Raw genomic sequence first — 17,608 nt, 5'->3', positions numbered from 1 at the left:
ATCTTTCCCTGTTAAGACAATCCAGACAGTTTTGTACCTCAAGGACCTGCTGCAAATCCACAGCTCTGGAAAAACCAAGGAGTATTAAGCCCTATTTAAAAGGGCAAATCAAAATCAACAAGAAGTTTACCTTTCCAACAAAGCTCTTAAATTTAAGAGGGAGAGTATGAAGCAACAGGTCTGAAGAAGCCTAAAAGTGCCAGTTAACTAAGAAAATGCAAGGATTACTAACCAGCATTGGGAACTATAAAAGGGTTTTCACCAATGCCCCTTCCAAAGTAAAAGGATGAAGTGCAGTGCCTCCCATTTGAGGTGCAGGACTGGCTGCTCCATGACCCCCAGAGCAGTGTTAAAAGCACTCTGTACATTTTACATGCTCCAAATGACAAGAGGAATGCAGGATGGTGGATCTCTGCTCCAGATTCCTCAGCATGGTTTTAGCTGCCATGAATAAAACAGGAAGCAGAGCATCTTCCAGGTTCCCCCCACACCCCTGACTGTGTGGATGAACTGCAGCTTCCTTTCAGGAAATAGAAAGGAAAGAGCAGAAGGAGGGGGGGAGGGGAAAAAAAAGAAAAAAAAAAGAAGCAGCCAGCTACAATACTACAATATCAGAGAGATTAAAAATTTAACACCAAGGAAAAACACAGAAAAGGAAAAAAACAGACCCTCAAAGTTTATCCAGTTACAGTAGCTAAACTTCAACTAAGAGAACAGAGTTAAATATTAACAATTGAGAGAACTATATCCATGTGTTATACAGCCTTTTATCACACACTCTCGCTTAAGCAACAGAAATCATACACAAGCTGTGTTTTCCTTGCTGACCACATGAATATATCCTCCTTTACAGTGCTCTGCTGCCTTGCTGCACTACCAAGTGAAACTAAAAGGAAAAGCGTGACTGAATGGGACCTGGTTTAAATTATCTTTATACCTGCTCCTGAAGAAACATTTTGCCTTTGAGACCAATCCACTAAGCCAACTCTCCCTGCTACAGAAGGTTTCATTGGGTCTCTTGCTGTTGATCCACATGCCTGCCTCCACCAGCAATGCACACACTTTGATGCAATACATCTGACTAAACAAAACAACAAAAAAAATCCCAAATTGCTTGCTATAACAGCAATGATGCACTTACCAGCATTCAGGCAAGTTCCTTTGCTAACATGCTTCCCTCTCGAGCACATCAAATTTGGAACAAGGTCCAGGAGCAAGAGAGAACTGAAAACTGACCACAACAAGCTTCCAAAACAAGAAAGGGGGGGATAAAAAAAAAACCTTACTACAGGAATTCAAATCCTGCTTCCACCAGACCCTGAGTCACCTCCCCTCCCTTGCAATAGATCAGAGCAATGGGTAAACATTTCCAAATATGGAGATCAAAACTCCAAAGGATGTAAAAAAAAAACACCCTTCTCTCCCTGGCTTTGGCACAGGGATGACTTGCCCCTCTGAAGCATGAGCTGAGCACATTGCCTTTGCTGACCTACACAGAGCCTGGACATGGGGCCACACATAATCACCTTCAACTGTGCTTCAGAGGCTCCTGGCGTAATGGGTGACACTGCATCTCTGTCCCCTCCCAGGGATGCACAGGAATGGGAGCAACTCCAGGAGTTGTTGCTACTCAACCCCTGCAACAAACTTCTCTTTCGTACCTCAACTCACCAGCAGAAAACCTCCTAGAACTACTTTTTAGATTGTTCTCTGAAGGCAAATAGGCAGATTCAGGCTGTGATTATAGCAACATCAGCTTGGCCCAGAAAAGGCAGGCTCAGCCATCAGTCACACCACATCCCACAGTGGCTGCTCACCTGGCACAGGGAAATCTCCCCTGACCTGGCTCATTAAGATAGTGCTTTTTAAAGAGCATATATTTGAACTTGCATTATGGAAAATAAACATAAAAACAAAAGACAGCACTGCAGAAAGGCACAAACTGAAGGACAAGACAAGATCCCTGCAGGTACAAGGAGGCCCAGAATGGCAGCACACATCAATACCTGCTGGGACACTCAGCACTGTACCCCATGTCAGGTGGGAACTGGGGAGCACCCAGCCTTCCTACCCCTGGTAAAGGAACTTGAGTGTCAATGCTCAAACACACAAACCAAGTTTAAGAGGCATTTTTCTTAGAGGGCATAACTATCCCTGCAGAGCCTGCATGCACACCAGAGCAACATCCCTGTGCCAGCACTGCCTCAAGCATCAGTCCTCAGCAGCAAAGGCTGACCTGCAGGCAGCAGAAGCTGACTGTGCCTGCCAGCATGGGCCAGCAGCCTCCTGGTAGCTGCAGCCATGGCTCCTGGGGCAGGCAGCCTCTCAGGAATGTGCACAGCAGGACATTTTCAAGGAAAACCGGCTGCTGAGGCCAGGCGATCCAACCAGACCAGAGTGATTCCCCAGCACCACCCACAAGATGCTATTGAATTTATAGGGAAGGAATTCCAGAGCTGACTCTGCCCATGTATGGCCAAAACAAACTGTAAAAAAGCAACATTACAGTACATCTGGCTTTCACTGGGACTGAGGCACAGGCTTTGGGAGAAGCTGCAATCCTGCAGTGACAGAGGCTCTGCAATTACCTCCAGGAACTGAGCAGTGGTCTGGGCCCGTGGCAACAAGAGTTTAGCACCCACAGGTGACAGAAAACATTTAAACCATTGCTTTAAAAGGTAACAAAGTTCTCTGCCTTTTAGAATACACCCACATTTAACTCAGTGATCCATCGCTACCACTGCAAAAAAATCAACCTTGCCCGGCAGCACCAGCACATGTTCATTACACTGGTGGTCATAAAGGCAGCTCTAAAGAGTCAACAGTCCAAGTGGCACTAAGTGGTACACCAGGACAACCTGGTGCATTGCAGGCTGGGACTAGCTCTCCATGGGTAGCTGATTAACTATTTTTCCAAAAGCCCACTAAAACCTCCCACATGAGTTGTGTGCCCCAGTCAGCAGCAGGGTCACCTGGAGATTTCTCCATGGTCAGAAACAGGAGGATACTCACAAAACCAATGTAAAAAGTGTCAGGTTTGTGCAGGTTTTACCAACTCTGATTCAAGTTTTGCAGCAGAAAAGGGATGGGGAACACCTGGAAGAGCAAAAACCCCATCACAGGCAAACACCAGCCCTTACAGCTCTGGTGTCCCACCAGAGTTGAACAGATCAAAGTTCTCCCTAAGAGTTAAATGCCACCACCTTGCCTGGCCTGCCAGCAGAGAAACATGAGCTGTGTCAGCATGAGAGGCAGAGGGCTTATGGAATGGGAGAGGAATGCAGGCTGCAGTGGCACACGTGGTGGGGACAGGGACACCAAACTCAGGGGAGTGAGGGCTGCTCACACTGCCTCTGCCTTTGAGGAGGGGTCAGGCAGGGTACGTTTTATGGCTCCTGGGGGTCAAACCTGGGACTAACACTTTTGTGACCTTAGAGGGACTCCCATTTCAGCAGTGAGGAGAGCTGTTAAGAACGGGTGGGAGCGCAGGGGCCTGAGCAGATGAGGACAAGCCATTCCCCAGCTCCTGGCAGGCAGCCCAGCACTGCTTTCCAATGTGTGCAAGTTATACCCATCAAACTAGGAACGAGCACATGGCTCCTCGGGCTGTACTTGCTGATGGGAGACCCATCATACAGCTACTCCCCCAGCTTGACTTTCCCCAGGACAGCACTAGGATCTCCCCTCCTTTTCCCAGCTGAAATGGCTTTACACCTTCTCTCTTGCTACTGTGCTCACTTTAAACAGAGGCACCTAAGCACCTGTGTTCTGCTTCAGAACACCTCCCACCCCAAACAACACAGAGGAGGGAAACCAGAGGGATAGACACATCCATGTCCAACCACAGCCTAACCAGGAGTTCCCTGCTACATGGCAACACAAATCCTCCTCCTTGCCACAGGAGTAAGCTTGGGAAGTGAAACCTTGGGGGTCTGGGAATAAAATCTGACTTAAGCCTCCTGCACAGCAGTACAGATCATTATAAAGCAGCCACTGGGTCACAGGTGGCTAATTTAAATGAAAAATTACAAATTACATAAGAAGGATGACTGAGAATATTTGATTCATAAAAACATCTTGAAGGGGCACAGAACAGAGGGACTGCTGCAGAATCACAGGGACACAGGCCATGTAATGCAGACAGCAAGGACCAGGGATGCTCAGACATACAGATGCACAACCATGCACACAAATGCTTGCTCCTCTACCATGCACAAAGGCGGATTTAGGACTTGCAAGCTGAAGTCCTGTGCAGTCAAAAGCCAGCACAAATGTTTGTGACAGTTCCACAGGCAAAGGCAAAAACCGGGTGCAGAGGAATAAATATAGAAAGAAGTCAGGCAGGCAAAGCAGGTGCTGGCTTGTAAAACCTTGGCCAGAAAGGCTCCCCAGGAGGTTGAATCTGGTAGTTTTGCAACAGCTCCACAGAAAGACAGAAGAGACAGAAAGAAAAAAAGAGAACATGAATGCATATGCATTCTTTAATCGCCATATATAGTATATACAGACATTTGGTATATACACCCCCGAGCTCTCATATGCCACTGTATAGTATATACTATATAGCATTGCCATCTTTGTTTCCATGTGCCTACACTTGCACAGCCTGTGTCTGTGTGTGTATGCATCTCTGCTGTGTGCATTTGTCATTACCCCCACGTTGCCTCTCTGTGCGTGCTATGACACCACACATCTCTCCACAGAGCATGTCTAAAGCCTCAGCACCACAGCCTGGGATGACTTCTGGACACTCACAGCCTCTCACTGCTGAGCCCTTCCCCACCAAAGCCTCTGGGTGTAAGCACCACCAGGGAACCATCAGCTTGTCTTGTATTTTCCTGTGATCCCACTCTCCCTCCAAACTTTGAGAGCCATGAACAAGGCGCCACTGTCAGAAAAGCCTTCTTGTCCCTTGTGCCTGTGAATTGTGTTTACATACCAGTTCTCACGCTGCACAGCCTTACTGGTGGGATGAACTCAGAGCAGGGCGTTTGGAAACACGCAGGGCTCCACCAGACTCACGACTTTGGGTTTCTTTCCCAGCCCTGAAAAGAGAGAGACTTGAGTAATGCACACTGGATGGGCTTCCCAACAGCTTGTCTCCAAAGCCAGCAGTTTAACCCACACAATTTCTGGGGAATGCAGCATTTTCCTTCCCAGCTTTCTCAAGCAGAAGCGTCCATACTCCTGGACTCCTTTCAGCACCTCCAAAAGCAAGAACCACTACCCTGAACTGGGCCAGTGACCAGCAATGACCAGAAATGTCAGCTGCCAGAGTCTGGCCAACAACTCACACCTCCTCAAGTCACTGCTCCTTTACTGCTCTTAATGCCATTGAGAAGGGAAAGGGATAAAGAGATGCCAAATGAGGCATAAAATAAGAGTACAGGGTGACCATCATTCTTCTCTGGCCTTGGGCAGAGTGAGGGAGCTAGAAGGCACCATTTAAGGCATTTTGAAGCTCATGGGGTTACCATTACTGTGAGCAGAGCTACACCAGCAGCCCTCCCCCTCAGCACAGCCTTTCCTCTCTGGAGCTCTGTACAATTCCCAGTGGGGACTATCTCACCCTTTCCTGAAGCTGAGAGGCAGACACCACCGTCTCTTGATGTGACCTGCTCAGTGTTGTGCTTTCTGCTTCTGCAGATGATGAAGTTAGAGCAGAGGGGACAACCAGGCCACGTGGCACAGGACATGCCAGGACACATGTCAGGGTGCATCCTACAGAGACCAGCAGCATCTGAAGCACACACTCCTTCCTGTCCCCATCAGCCTCTGGCCAGCATCCTGTCCCAGCCACATCCTGGTCACTCTAATGCCCTATCTCTGCCCATTGCAGCTCAGCAGAGAAAGCTTCTGCTATTTGCTGCTGTCACTATGGAAAAACTCAGTTCAGACTTGTTTGTTGTACCTGTGCTGTTCATGATGGTGCATGCGAGCCCACAAATCTACAACAAGGAGCAAAATGTGTTGGTGGCTCATGGTCCAAGCCCCTCTTCCCTGTCCCACAGTGAGATGGTTTCCTGCCCTTCCAAGACCCCTTGTCCCCCATGCAATGCCTGAGGCTACAACATTCAGGAGAGTGGCAGGGCTTTTACCTCTCCCAAGCAGAGGCACATGTCCATCGTGCCAACACCACAAGAGCACACTGAGCTTCATTCTTACACAGCTCAGTCCTATGGTCCCTGTGCTGACACCCAGCCCTGATTCACCACAGGGATAGGCAGGTCTGAAAGTCCATAGGGGCATCAGAGTTCCCCTAAGGTGTTACAAGGAGAAAACCAACTGGAAATTCCAATGGCCTCTCCCTCTCACTGCAGGGATGAAGATGAGTAACTGCAGAGGTTTACTGCTGATGAACTCAGCCAAAGAGTAATTTCTCTCCATCCATCAACGAGGAGACAAGAACAAGCAAATATTATGGTTCTGCGTGTTTACTTTTCATTTTAAAATGATGTAGAGTTACATACAATTTAGGTCCTTCCCACAGGCTCCTGGCAAGATGCCCTTCAGTCTTATCTGCAAAGGCAGGAGACAGCAACACACCCCTCTGATTCCAACACTATTTCAGTTCAACTCACAACAACCCCTCCAGGAGCTCCAGGTAAGACAATACTTCTTGGAACCCAACCTTTGTTTAAAAAAATCTTGGTTCAGGATTGTCTCTCACCAGGTTTAACTCACAAAATGTTTAGAAGATCAGTGATAGGATCTGGCCAGTTGAACTGCATCCTCCTGGCTTTGCTTCCCACATCAGCTGTCCCTGTCACCTGTGACTGGGTTCCTGTAGCAAGGTGAGCAGGACACCACATACCCTCCTTGAGGCACCCAGCTAAAAACCTGCTGTGAAACCACCCTCTCAGCAGCAAATCAGGCACTCCATCCTGGCAGCACATCCACAGGTGAGCAGGACAGGGACAGCCTGCCTGGTCACAGCAATACCCACCCGAGCCAGTCTATCAGACTACTCCATTAAAGACAAAATGATCAGAAGCAGTTCATTCACTCACTGGCTGACAATAGTGATGCTGTATTACTGACAGTAAGAATCAACGTTTCTCAAGAAAAAAATAAATATGAACTTAACACACAAGTACAGAAAGTAACGTTTTCTGTCTACAGATTTAAATCTAAAACCAGTAGTTTACAAGGCCTGAATTTAAGAATCAGTCCTGTGTTATTGCTTAAGTTTTCTTAGATTTTTCAGATTTTTCAGGAATGGACAGTGGAAAAACCTCTGCAATAATTCCAAGTTTTAAAGAGCAGAAGTCAGCACTTTCAGAAAAACAGGCATCCCTAACATAACTCCACAGTGGCCACGTAGAAATGGAAGTAACCAGACACCACAGTCCCTATAAATGAAAATTGACCTGTGAAAACGACTTCAGCTAATTACACTTCTCCCAGAACAGCCTGGTTTGAATGCCATCTGTTTTTCTGACTACTCAAAAGCTGCACTCACTTTTAATCTCCTTTACACTTGAAAGTGTTACCAATATTTAGAGTCTATTTATTACTATTATTGTATTTATATCAGCATGGTTGTACTTGTTGAAGCCCAAGTGCAAACACCAGTTGAAGTGGGATAAAGCGGCCTCGTGCTGGGATCCTTTGTTCCATTCCTTCATGAAGCAGATGGCTCAACCCGACAGCCACAAGGAAAATTGTCATTTTAACTGTTCCAGTCACCAATTTTTAAACACAGACAAGCTCTCAGCCAGTCACCCATCAGCACGAACTGACATGGGTCCCCCCACTTTGACTGGCAGGTGCATGAACAGTTCCCCAGATGCCAACTTCATTCAATCTGACCTTTTCACTTTAAATGAAAACCACTTAAAAGCCTGCCCTGTTCTGACATATGTCTTTTTATGTCTTTCCCACTCTGTGCCAATATATGTGTTATTTGCTGGCCAAAGTTCCCAAACTCAGAATTCTCACGTTATCTCCTCCACTGCCAGAGCTCTGACCTCAGGTACTCTGGCCACTACAAGCACTGAGGGAGCTGTCTGAGATCTCCACATTCTCACACATTGGAAAAATCAGACCCCTTTCATGCAAACCTCAATTTGGAGTCCAACTCTGACTTAAAATTCAGCTTATATGCATTGGTAGCTTTACACCTGAACACAGCCATACACAGACAGGTACTCATCTTTCTACACTGGGACAGTGACATGTGCAGGATCTGGCCCTAACAGTTTTCTGTGTTAGCATCTGTGCTTCTCAGATTTCATGGATTAAAATTAAACTGCTCGATTCAACAGCACAATGCTGAAGTTATCTAATAAAAGGATCACACGAGACAACAAAAGCTGGGGAAGTGTTTTCCCCTGCTCTGCTGCCAGCACAGCACCTGCTCAGGGAGTCACCAACACAAACAGCCCAGCTGCTGCCTTTTGGGGTGTCAGATCCTGTGCTGGTAAAAAGCAGTGACTCCGTGAATGGTTTCAGTCTGCAAGGAAGCACACACCCCTCCTAGATAGCACTTGGGACAGAGCTGCTTACAATCCCACCACAACCCCATGTGTCAAAATTAGCTGTAATGGGGCTTATCACTTCCGAGCTCCAGGTCCAGCTCTCGTCCTGGAGGAAAGCTGATCCTGACCACAGCACACAGCTTGGGTGGGGACAATGAGTTCCTATAAGAGAGCAAACTCCCTGGAAGCCCTATGTGCTGCAGGGTGCAGAGCCTGGTACTAAAAGCACTGCCCCAAGGGAGCCCCAAGGTCCTCCAGCAGCGCACAGCAGGCTTTGGGACCAGGATATGTATTTTTGTCTTTGCAGTCCCACTTGATTTTCAGGTTTGTCCTGGTATTCATTAAACGTGACTAAAACAAGAGGGCAAAAATGAGTTAGGAGAACAGGGGGAAAAGAGAACACTTCAGCACAGAAGGGATGGGATCCAACTTCCACTGAAGGGATGGCATCCAGCTGCCCCAGAGATTGCTGTATTATAGGAAATGAAAAGATCATTTGGAGCAGAACAGATCTAAACAGCAGCTAAGGAAGCTGTGAGACAGTCCTCCCTACAGCATCCCAGGAGCCACCCTGAGCTGGAACCAGTGGGCCACAATGATCAGGAACGAACCCAAAAGCAGGACCAGCCATGCTGCACTGCTGTTATTTTAAATGCCCAAGGACAGCAAGAAAAAAAGGGTGGTTAAGGAACGAGAGGAATCAGCATGTCTGTGCCAGAAAGCCTGCAGGTCCCATGCTGGAGCAGCCTTTCAGCAGCTCCTGTCACTGCCAGCAGCACTGCCTGTGATTTACATGTCCGTAACTGACACCAGGATTGGATCCTGTATTTTCAAGCACAGACTACTGACCTCACGCTGCTCACACTCCCTCAGCTTACTGGCAGATTTTCAAAACAGCCTCAGTGAGTTTTATTTTCATTTTTCTTTTTTCCCCACTATTTGCTGTCTGCATTTCACTAAGCCTGGTCAGAAACACCCTGAGCAAGAGGAGGGCACTTCCACTTTCTCACTGGAATGCACCTCGGGTTCTTGATCAAAGAAGGACAATAGATCATGCAGTATCAGAGTACCACAGATCCTGGGTTTCAAACAATTGATAACATTTTTCAACCCAAAACATAAAAGATGCCATTCCCTCACTCCCCAAAGAATGGCCATCCTCCCCAGGCAGCACCAGCACAACAGTGCCCTAATACACCTCTTGTGTTTAAGGTGCTCAGTCAAGAAAAACACCCTTGCAGCGCCCAGGAGCACAGGGAGCAGAGCAGTGCTGTGCCCCACGGCAGGAGCCCAGCCCAGGGCCTCCTGCAGCCTGCTTTTAAGCTGACATCTCCTAGGGCAGAGGTGGCACATGTTTGCTGTGCCCAGTCTAAGGGGTTTATTGTAACATTTTATAGTAAAGCATAATGTTCCCTTAACTATTTTGGTTTTAAATGGCCAAAATTTGGATGCAGAGAACACCTCCTCCCAGGTTTGCTCAGGTGCCACCACAATGAAACCCCTAGCAGCACAGCAGGCCCTCTTATCCTTCAAGCCATTTGTAAAAGAAACTTTTAAAACTTGGAGCCTTTATGACCAGACAGTCTTCCTGTTCAAGGCTTACATTTTTGCCCAAATCATTTGAAAATAGCAACAAATAGCTGGCAGACAACTGGATTCCACACTCCTGTGCCCACGTGGTCAGACTCAGTATTTTTGAAAACATTATAATCCATAGAGATGCTTAAAAAAGCAGAATCAACCAGGATCAGTAAATCTCTCTGGTTTAGAAATGTTTGCCCCTCCAAGCATTACCATCTTTTTTCACCCTCTTAGCTTAATATCAAAAGTATTTAAGTCCAGGACTGGCCTGCCCCCATCTCAGATTTAAAACAAATACCTCCAGGTAGGATGAGCCTGTATTAAAAATAAACAACAAAAAACCAAAACTTTCTCAGTGTTGCTGCTCCCCTTTCCAAACAGCTGCTGGGAGAGGCCAAAGAAGCTTATTCCTTCAAGAAAAAAAAGGAAAAAGCTTGGATGGGGCAGAGAGGCCCAGGTAAACGTGGTCATGTGGCAATCACCCAGCAGCATGTGGAGCAGCCTCACCACCGACTGCACCTCATAAAAACATTTCTGTTTTCAACAAATATTTTTACCATCACAAATAGAATAATAGGAAAAAACCCAAGTTTTTTTTTTCCTTACAAGAAACGAGTTGCAAGCTGACGTTTACCTCAGAAAGCTCAATTTTGAGAAAGGATCCATTTATTCCAAATATAGATAAAAATTTCTGGAGAAATTCTGAGAAGCTGTAATACCTGCTCTTACTGCATCTGAAAAGTACGAGGGCCAGAGATGCCTGTGTATGCATCTGCCTCTGAACAAGAGTACCATTATCTCCATCATAGATGGGGACTGAGACATGCAGAAGATACATTAAAAGGCTGGTTTAGTTCCTAAATTACCCCGACAATTGCTGAAAGCCAGACTCCTGACAGAATTTGGCCCTTAAGCCAAAGGAATAAAAAAAGAAACAAATAGTAGGGGCAGCACTTGAGGCTCTGCTTTTCCTCCATGTGATAGAGAAACTGGGCTGCTCCCAGAGTCCCTCTCCAGAGTAGGGATGGGGAGGGACAATGGCAAAGGTGCTGCCCTTCACTTTGCTGTGGGTGACAATCTGCTGTGACCATCACACAGAGCCCTGGACCTTCACTGCAGACAAAACTGCTGCCCCTCTCCTTCCCCAGAGGACATCTGAACATCACCACCAGCAGCCCTGGGGTGTGCAAACCCCAGCCTGACATTAATAACTAGAAAGAAGGACCATGAGAGGGTCTCCTGCACTCACAGCGGCACAGCAAGGGGAAGGAAAGGCAATCCCAATCCCCCAGCTCAGCTGTCCCACAGCACAGCTGCCAAACACCCATCTACCCAGCACAGCAACCTGGTGATCTGCCTGCAGGATGACACACAGCTCCCTGCACCTCCCCTGCCTGCCAGGGAAGGACTTCCTTCCCCAAAAGGTGACAGAGGTGGGACAGCACACGGCTGTCCAGCACCCAGCCCTATACATGCTCCCACCCTACCAGATGGGACTTGGGCACAAGAAAAGGGAAGGTGGCAGAGCTTGGATACCCCTTCACCACCTTGGGCAAGAGAACCAGCACTCACAGACTTCCACGAGAATTCTGTGGAATATTCTCCCACCAAAGGGGCTTAATTAATTGTCTTTAAAAGGAGACTGTGGTTTATCACAAAACTTTTCATCACAGTAAGGGGAAGTATTGTCACTTCTTTACTGTCTTTAAAAATAGATGATAAAAAGGATTTAGACCTTCCATGGCATTGTGCCTTGACCTGGAGAAGTAAACACACTGGACTTTCACTGCATTTCCTTTATTATTTGCCTAGAGCACCAACAATTACTACAAAATTGCATTCCTGAACCTCTATGATTCAGTTCCCTTTGTCTGCATTCCTGTTTCTCAGTGAAAAGAAAGAAGTTTATGGTTTGCAAAGTGGCAAAGTTAGCAATTGTACATCTCCCAGCAGCCTTACTGGAACTCACCAGTGCTCACAGGGAGAGATCACACTTCTTCCCATGCACCTGATGGCTCCTCAGCACAAAGTTTTCTTGGCTACTAATTTTCTGTGTTCTTCCAAGAGTTTGCCACGTGATATCCTCCAACCTGCTACACCTGGGTGCTGTATTCCAGAAGAGTTCAGATCTACTCACTCGAGACATTCGCTACAGCATGCGATCGCAGCATCACACTGAAGGTACAAACCTCTCGAGACCACAAAAGGGCTCTTCAACCTTCTTCTGCCTCGCTGTGCGATTCACAGGAGCACCTAACAGCATAACACAACCATCACACCTGTCCTCACCTACTCCTACCCCACCATACTAAGCTTATCAGCAGGAATTTTGTCACCAGCATTTGAAGCCAGCATTTGTTACCGAGCCAAGTGTTTTTATTTTTTACTCGGTGATGGGGAAAAACAGAAGGGAACCACAGAAGCTTTTGGAGGCAAAGATCTCTCCAGGACTTGCCAGACTGTACTTTCAAAGACAGAATTGGCACAGAATAAAGGAAGTCGGCATCCAATGTGCAAGCAAGACCAGCTCCATGACAGCCATCAGCCAGACTCAAGGAGCATTAGTGACTGCAGTCGGGAAAACAGAAGGCAGAGGAGGAGACAGAAAGACAGACTAATACTGCTCCTCTCACAAGAGGTACAGACATACGGTCACCACCCAAGAAGGAAACACAGAATAAAATGAGGGGGGACCTTCGTGATCAACTGCCACATCTTAGGCATCAGTGGCCAAGCACAAGTCAGCACATGCCAAGACTGACCACACAGCAGTGGTGTGAGATACCACACTTGGCCTTCAGCCTAGAAACAGGAGACACGCGTGGGAGCAGTGTGGGAAGAGCTGGCAAGCAAAGGCTATGTCCTATCAGGGCTGTGAATCTGCATGTTGCACACAGGGGCTCACAGCAGCCTTGTAAAAGCCATTTGCCCATAGCCACCATATATATAGTTCCAACCCCCAGAAACACAGCTGACCTGATCACCAGATCTTTATCAGCATTCACAGAGACCACAGAAGGTCAAGAGAGCCATCACCCAGGAACAGAGGACAAGTAGAGCGAGCTCAAAGGGAACTTGACAGGCCAAAAATTACTGCAGTCACAGAGGACCAGGGAGAACTCTCTCATGTCACCCTCTTTTTCTGAGGCGTTCAGAGGCAACAAAGCCTTTGACCTTTGATTAAACCACGCTACTCTCACAAGAGGGGGTGGCTTAGGGGCTCAGGAACTCAATAAGAAACTATTTATCTCAAGGTCAGGGTTCATACCCTCTTCAAGTTCTTTTTTCTTAGTCAATTAAAACAGGAGACTTGATCTGCATCAAAAAACCCGTTGCTAAGGGCACAGCCAGATACTGCCTCATCAAACAGGCAGATTAAGAAAATAACAGCCCCTTTGCTGCTCCCTGCACATGCCACAGCAGAGCCCAGCAATTTTGGGAATGCTCCCTGTGCAAAGTGAACACAACTCACTTTTGTACCGAGGGTGCGAAAGCAAACGGGGGCATTGCAGACGAGCAGGCACAGCTGCCATCACCAGCCTCTACAGCAGTCAAGCATATCCATTTCCAGAGCATTATGAATGGAGCTGATCCTGTCCCAGCCTCTGAACCTGGTCCTGAGACATTCCTGCCCACCCTGGCATCATTCCTTTGAGAGGATGGATGTTCAGCCACTGACTGCTGCCCAGACAGCCATTCCTCCTACTCCAGCTGGAGCTCAGAGGCCCAAACCCCACCATGAGGTAATGGTGAGGACAAACAGAGTGCTGGAGACATGCTTCTGCTTTTCACACACAGAGCAAAGAGCAGCTGCAGAGCTCAAGGCCCTGCTTCCAGGGAGCCCAGCCACTTTGGACTGGACATCTCTCAGCCCTCAACCGAGCAGTGCCATCAGCCAACCCCTCCAATTTGCCAAGAAATAGCACAAACACTTGCATGGACACTCAGAACCAGCTGAAAAAGCAGAATACCCTCTGACCCCCTCCTCCTACAGGTACAGTCCTGTCAAAAACTTGACAGGATCAGAGGCTGGGCTAACAGAAAGGAAAGGAGGCATTTTCCACTGTAACAGTAGGCCCAACTTGACACATGAATCAAAGTTAATGTATATCTGAAACCAATTACTGATAGAAACTAAACTATTTAAGAACTGAGGTTCCTGGTAGTGAGCACACACACACATTCAAAACCTTTTTTTTCCTTCTTGCTGGTTTTTAGCCCATAAAAAGTCAAGATAAAAACATGCTCTGGCACACAGGGTACACACACTCACTTCTACCGCCTTTAATGGCTTCTGACCAAGAAAACACATCCTCGATCCCAAATGCAATTATTAACTTCACAGCATTTTTAACAACTCTGTGCTTCTTCTATATTTATCCTTTGGTCCAACAGCAGACAAAGGATTCAAGCACAAATTCCCTGTGCACCAGGACGGAGCTGCTGGCCCTGATGGGGCCCTCCCATGCATGAGGGCCAGTGCAAACTAACACGCACACAAGCAAGGGGTTTGGAAACAAATAGGAAGTCAGCATAGTTTTGCTCTGTTCACCAAAGATGGTCATTATTTTGGAAAAGACTACATACCCTTTTGGCTTTTAATTAGCAGCAAACCAAGTCCACTCAGCTCCTATGAGCAAGAAACTATTAGGGGCTATGGATCCTCAACCAAGGTAAACAAATCTGTACCAGTCCTTCACCCCCAGAATAACTTCAGATTGTCAAACACAGTTACCAGGGGAATGAATAGCTTCTCCTGCAAGCTCCTCACTCAATTAAACTAATGCAGACAGAAAGGCTGGGCAGCAGCTGCTGGCAGCATGGGCTGGAGTCAGACACACACACTTGGTGCAGCGAAGGGACTGCAGCAGGTTCAGAGCAAGGAGGGACAGGACAAGCAGCCCACAGCCCCTGTCATCACAGAAGACACCCAAGACTTGTCCTTGAGGTGCTGAATAGCAAAATCTGGTGGGGTCTGCACCCTGAGGAGACTCCAGGAAGTTTTTACTACATGCAGGTATTCAGAGCCATCATTTATATTTCATGGAGACTGATGAAGAACTGAGTGGGGAAATACCTAAGGAAAGTGCTTGATTTATGAGTAATCCCGAACCATCCTACTGCTGTCCCAAGCACTTCACTTAGCAGCCTTATAATTACAATATTGCCTAAAAAAACAGGACAGCCACCCAGCCAGAGCAGAAATAGAGGCCAGGAGAAATTAATACAATCCTCAGTCCTTCTTGAAGACTTCTTGAATCACAAACTGGAGAGTCCAGAGACAACTGCACAATAAATCACCACTTTCTTGTTCTCAGAGGTGTTAAAGCTTGCAACTAAATGTTGACAGTTGGGGAAAGAGAGGAACTCAAGTAAAGGATACAGTCCAACTGGGACTTCACACACAACCCCTATGGAGGTGGACACGTCAGCACATGGACAAAGGCAGGCAGCAAACAAAACCCACAGCTCTCTCCTTTCAACTAGACTGTAATAAAAGTGGGAGTGTATAAACATATTGCTAAATCCCATTCTCCCTCACCAACTAAAGGAAGCTGTGTCTCTGATGTCAATGGAAGCCCAGGCAGCCCTCACACAGTGGCAGAGCAGCCTGAGGCAACAGCAGCAGGTGCCCTGCTGAGCTGAGCCCACACAGCCACCAACACACACAGCTCCAATGGGATCTTCTAGCAGGTGTTATTGGAATCCTGGGCATCTCTCTAGCAAAGTGCAATGATATTTAACTTCCTTATGGGCTCTGGAGGCTGCCAAACATCTGTTGGGATTAGCAGGTTCATGTTTGAGAAGTGCACACAAACGCTAGCGTAAGGAAAGGGCTGGCCTATTTATGGATGGGAATGCTGGACCAAAACCCAAACCCACACACTGTATTTGCACATAGGGCTGTATCTCCCCTGACACATTTCAGTGTTTTAGGATGGAGGCACGAGGTGTCCCCTATAGCTTACAGCCTACTTCTGGTCGTTGATAACTTCAGTGAGTCATACTGCTCCCCTCCTCCACTTTACCCCATCCAAATGCACAACTGACTTTTGCTAACAGGCTGGGCCAGCACAGCTTTACCAGGAGCCCCCAGATGGGGGTTGCCCTTTGCAGGGGAAAACCACCTTCCCCCAAGCTCCATCCCACGCTCTGGAGTGCTGCAGATCACACCCTCAGCCCACAGACCTCCAGCAGGCTCCCCAGCACCCAGCTGCAGCTGATCAGCCACCCAAATTCCTCGTGGCAAGGGACTTTACAAGTTTCATGTTTCTCTTGGGTGTCCCTCCCTCACACAGAGGCCTCCTGTGAGTAAGGGCTGAGGAATGAGACAGCGAGTATGCACAGCTCAGAAACTGCAGCAATAAACAGCCATGGGGGAGATGAACTCCCCAGGAAGGACAGGAAGAGCCCAAGTGGGTTCCAGATTGAACTGCACACATTTGTCACAGGGACATCAGTGGCAGAGCCACAGCAGCCATACGTTCCCATGACCCAGAATTGCTTTGCACCAAGTTGCAAATCCTACACATACAGCTCTGCTCTCTCTCAGAAGCTACTGCTTCCCTTTCCTCTACACATTTCAATATTTATCAGGTCTTTATCTTAGTTACAATCTGCTAACAAGCACTTTTTACATCTTTTTGATCTTTGCTCATAATCAGTCACTATGTTCACAAGTCAATCATTCTGCTCTTCTCTCAGCATTCTTCATCTCCCAGGGCAGGACCTCCTCAGACCCAGACATCACCTCATGGGTGCAGCTTGTGCTCTGAGCTTGGCTTCACAGGAATTTGATGCATACTGTTTGCCAGACTCACAACTCTCCTCCAGGTAGCAAAACAAGTGCCAGGCCCAGCCCAAGATGCTATTGGTAAAATGTGGAGATATGGACAACACAAGAAAAATCTCAGCTATGGGATATGGAGCCAAAAAACAAAGGACAAAAGGAACCCAGGAGCATAGCAATACCATACCCAGTATTACTCATGTCTTTCATTAGATGGATAGGTCTTGTCCTTCTGGAGATCAAAAGCACCTGGAATCACTTTCATTCTACATCAGGAAGAATTTGCACAACTAAAACACACAAAATATAGTCCCACTTTAGCAGGTGCTTCTGCCAAGGGACTTGAAACTAAATGAGATGAGCCAGTGACTTTCTGATAACACAGCTACCTTTGCACATCCAGCTCCACCCATGAAAGTGGGCACACCCTTAATCAAGCATGAATCAAATCACCTGAGACACAAGAAATTTATCAAGAGTTCTTGCAAAAACCCATCAGGTTGCTTGTGCCTCACTGCACTTCAAGGGATGGGGAACAGCCAACGCGGGCAGACAGCTGCCCTGAAGCCAACAAAGCTGGAGCAGATCACTTTCACTTGGACTTCTGGCACTTGATGGCTTAACCCAAGACTTAACACACCACCTCAGGTGTGCACATCATTATAGATTGGAGGCTGAGGCCATGGCATCCAGGGAAGCAGGGTGACGTGGATCCGAGTACAAGAGCCCAGAGAGTGGCCTGATCCCAGACAGAGCA

The 17,608-nt window shown here is 47.4% G+C and overlaps 1 protein-coding gene across 9 annotated transcripts in view; it reads right to left on the bottom strand.

Moving 5' to 3' along the window:
• LPP (LIM domain containing preferred translocation partner in lipoma) overlaps positions 1-17,608 on the bottom strand; it is a 318,899-nt gene that overhangs the window by 291,680 nt on the left and 9,611 nt on the right. For 6 of the 9 annotated variants that reach the window (XM_030954778.1, XM_030954777.1, XM_030954781.1 and 3 more), the window contains exon 2: positions 4,940-5,045. The gene's annotated coding sequence lies outside the window, so the exon portion shown is untranslated. Of the gene's footprint in view, positions 1-1,141; positions 1,268-4,939; positions 5,046-17,608 lie in introns of those variants that run through there. The other 3 variants (XM_030954779.1, XM_030954782.1, XM_030954785.1) reach the window with 2 other exon arrangements.

This window comes from Camarhynchus parvulus, chromosome 9 (assembly GCF_901933205.1).
Source record: "Camarhynchus parvulus chromosome 9, STF_HiC, whole genome shotgun sequence".
NCBI lineage: Eukaryota > Metazoa > Chordata > Aves > Passeriformes > Thraupidae > Camarhynchus > Camarhynchus parvulus.
This window is presented reverse-complemented; position numbering and strand designations above follow the sequence as displayed.